Source organism: Mus musculus, chromosome 10, assembly GCF_000001635.26.
Source record: "Mus musculus strain C57BL/6J chromosome 10, GRCm38.p6 C57BL/6J".
In the NCBI taxonomy this organism is placed as follows: domain Eukaryota; kingdom Metazoa; phylum Chordata; class Mammalia; order Rodentia; family Muridae; genus Mus; species Mus musculus.
The window spans coordinates 71,164,749-71,168,736 of record NC_000076.6 but is presented as its reverse complement, the minus strand read 5'-3'; positions in this window follow the sequence as shown (position 1 = coordinate 71,168,736).

Genomic DNA, 3,988 nt, shown 5'->3' with positions numbered 1-3,988 from the left:
AACTCTGTGTTTTTTCCTCAAGTTGTTACATTGTAGCTACACAGTTGTCTAAATGGAATGAAAACCCAAGTGTGAATTTTTAGCTGCTCGGGTAAAAGACCCTGAACTTTTAACCAAAGAATTGCTGGGGCTAGGAAACACAACATGAAAGGCAGGCGCCCTCCCTGCAGACTCTCAGACATCAGGTACTTTATGAAGACAACAGTGATGTTAATAATGATGATGGTGGTGGTGGTGGTGAAGATGACACAGTAAAGATAGCATGAATGCGTAAACAATTGTTTTAATAGGACCAGCATGATATTCCTTGGAAATAAAAGGTCAGGGAAGCTGGCTAAGCTGACAGTGGGTATTGATGGAGGCCGAGGGAACTAAACAGGAGAATATGCAGATGGGGAGACAGCATTGGCAAAGCGCTTTGAGGAGAGAGCTGGACTGGTCTGGATCATAAATAGCTCCCTGCTGTTGGAGTCTGAGGCGGATAGCAGAACGGTCGGGTAGGAGCCTGGGTTGAGCACCGTGAGCTGCCACCTGGGAAGCGCCTGGCCATGTGTTGAGAATGCCAAGGGCTGAAGAAACAGAAATGCCACCACTGCCTGGCCTTTAATCCCAGCATTTGAGGCAAAGGCAGGCAGATCTTTGGATTCAAGGCCAGTCTTCGTCAGGGTTTCCATCGTTGGCAATGAAACACCATTGACCAAACAGCAAGTTGGGGAGGACAGGGTTACATTTCCATACTGTAGCCTATCACTGGAGGAAGTCAGGACAGGAACTCACACAGGGCAGGAACCTGGGGGCAGGAGCTGGCGCAGAGGCCATGGAGGGGTGCTGCTTACTGGCTTCTCCACCATGGCTTGCTCTGCTTGCTTTCTTATAGAACCCAAGACCACTATCCCAAGCATGGCACCACCCACAATGGGCTGGGCCCTCGACCCTTGATCACTAATGGAGAAAATGCCTTACAGCTGGATCTCATGGAGGCCTTTCCTCAAGGGAGGTTCCTTTCTCTGTGATAACTCCAGCTTGTGTCATGTTGACACACAAGACCAGCTGCTACACTGGTCTACAGAGTGAGTTCAAGGACAGCCAAGACTACACAGAGGAAACCCTGTCTCATTAAACAAACAAGAAAGAAAGAAAATGAAGAAACAAGATGCAGGAATGATGTTTACATGTATGAAGTTTTCAAAGAATAAATGAAAACAACTTTAAAAGTAGAACAGCTTCTTTAATATAAACTCTATTTTTTAAAAAGGTTTATTATCATATCTAAGTACACTGCAGCTGTCTTCAGACACCCCAGAAGAGGGTGTCAGATGGTTGTGAGCCACCATGTGGTTGCTGGGATTTAAACTCATGACCTTTGGAAGAACAGTCAGTGCTCTTAACCACTGAGCCATCTCTAAGTTTGGGATTGGTATTTTTGTATTTTGCCATAGAAGAAACAAACCAGAAGACCATCGTGCCTGTAAAATAAAACAAAACAAAACAACAAAACAAAACAACAAAACTACCAATCCATTTTTTCTTGAAACATTCCAAGTAGTTTTTCCATCAAGTGTCCATTAGTTAAGATAAGATGTATAGTTTAAGGTAAATAACATGAGCATCTTATTTTTCTAAAGAATTTATTTATTTATTTATTTATTTATTTATTTTTGTGAATTTGGGAGTCTTTTATTTGTTTGTTTGGTTTTGTTTTCAAGACAGGGTTTCTCTGTGTAGCCCTGGCCATCCTGGAACTTGCTCTGTAGACCCATCTGGCATCAAACTCAGAGATTTGCCTACCACTGCTTCCCAGGTGCTAGGATTAAAGGCATTGGTTGCTGGTACCAGGCAAATTTGAAGATTTGATGTACTTGTAGATCTGTTTCTATAGTTTGAATTTCAAGTGAGTTAAAAACCACTTTCTTCCTCAAGAAATGGAAAGTTAAAAACAAAAAGCCAGGAAAAAAAAAACATCAAAAAACTCATGTTCAGGAAAACAAAAAGTGTGGTTTCAAGTGTGCTCCAATTTTTGTGGAAAGATTGCAGTTCCCTTGAGTTTTTGGTTCTGTTATTTTCATCTTTTTCTTCATTTCAATGATGATATAATAAGAATACATTCTTCTAATTGCTTTTCCAAAATGAAAGTAAGACACCCATACGACTTAAACAATCCAAAATAAAAGCCTGAAATGCCTTTCCTCCACCCCCTGCTTTCTACAGGTAGCCACTTCCATCCCCTGCTTTCTATAGGTAGCCACTTCCATCCCCCAATTTCTATAGGTAGCAGCTTCCAACCTCTAGATGGACTCTATGTCCACTCAGACACCTTTGAACCACCTGGGAAGACAGCTAATTCTCGATCTTCAAAGAGATTTTGTCACAATTTATTGATGTCTCCTCAGAAGTGACATACTCTTTGTAAAAGCACTGCTCCTTCACCCACTCTGCACCCCCAGACACTTCTCGGCACTCCAAACTCCAAACATACTTTGGGGTAGATCGATGGGTGTCCCTAGTGGCCACCATCATATCTGTAGGCCACTGGCTGCAGCTCAGCTATGCTGCTTAGACCAAGAACTTTGACATTCCTGCAGAATAGCTTGTTGCACTCGGTCTCAAGATCGGAGCTCATACACAGCTCACTCTTGCTGTCAGTCGATGATATCAAAGCTTTCACCAGGTGTTTTAAATGCCTTTGGGCATTCCTATACTTCAATAACTCAATTTTATTCAGAAGACATCAGATCTTCACCGTTTTGACCTATTCCTGCTCAGGTTCTTGCACTGCTGTCTTGAACTGTTCCTTCACACCCTTGTGCGAGGCCATTCGGGCTCTGTATTCTGGCTTTTAGTTCTTGTTCTCTTATTTGGGGTTCTATGCAGTCTTTACTATCTATCTATCTATCTATCTATCTATCTATCTATCTATCTATCTATCATCTATCTATTCCACCCATCCTCCATCCATCCACTCATCATCCATCCATCCACCCATCCACCCACCCATTCACCCATCCACAGTTCTCTTATTTTAAGAATGAGGTTTAGATTTGTGTTTCATGGATAGTTTGCATGTGAAATGATTTCCCACTAGGCATCGCTCCATTGCTTTCTAATCCCCGATGATGTATGTGTTTGATGAGACTCATGATTTCTCTGTGTCTGTACCCATGAAGCAGCATGGACTGGACATGGAGAAAATCTCAAGGCAAGCATCCCGAAGCAATTAGAGATTGTGAGTGCCCACGTGAATCAATGATCCAGGCCGGCCCAGCCTTTCACAGAAGGAAAGGCTAGTTTTAAAAGTTTTTAAAGGCCCAGGGAATGGATCCGTTGGTGAAGTGCTTGTTGTACAAGTTGTAAGTTCCCTCCCCAAAACCCACACATAAAATCTAGGTGTGTTGGAATGTGCCTATAATCCCAGTTCCGTAGAAGCGGAGACAGGCAGACTGTCAGAGTCTTAGATTGTCTATGGCTCACTGGCCAGTCAGCTTAGTCTACGTGGCATGCCAAAGATCAGCGAGAGACTATGTCTCAAAAAAGCAACATGGAAGGTTCCCAAGGAATGACACTGGCTGTCCTCGGAGTTCCACCCGCATGTGCACACATGAGCAGCTGCACACAAAGCCCAACATTTTCTCAAAAGGCAAAACCAACCCCCCTACTTTCCCCACTCTGCCGAGAACTCTCGTTTCTCCAAACTCTTCTCAGACTAGCTTGACACTATTGTTTTAGGAAAAGAAAAGCCATGAGACATAGGGATTCCTTGTTCTGTAGGAATAAAACCCAACAGCTGACCTGCAGGTTGACAGAGGATGGGTTTCTACTTTGTAGGTCTTTTAATAATGTTACTGATGGTCTCAAAGCCCTGCTGTATCAAGACTGTTTTTGAACAGTTAATTTCTACCATTTCTGGATCTTCCTTGGGCATTTACGATACTCAAACCTCAGAAACCATGAAGCCAATACTCCAGCACCAACCAACGAACTCCAGCCTTTG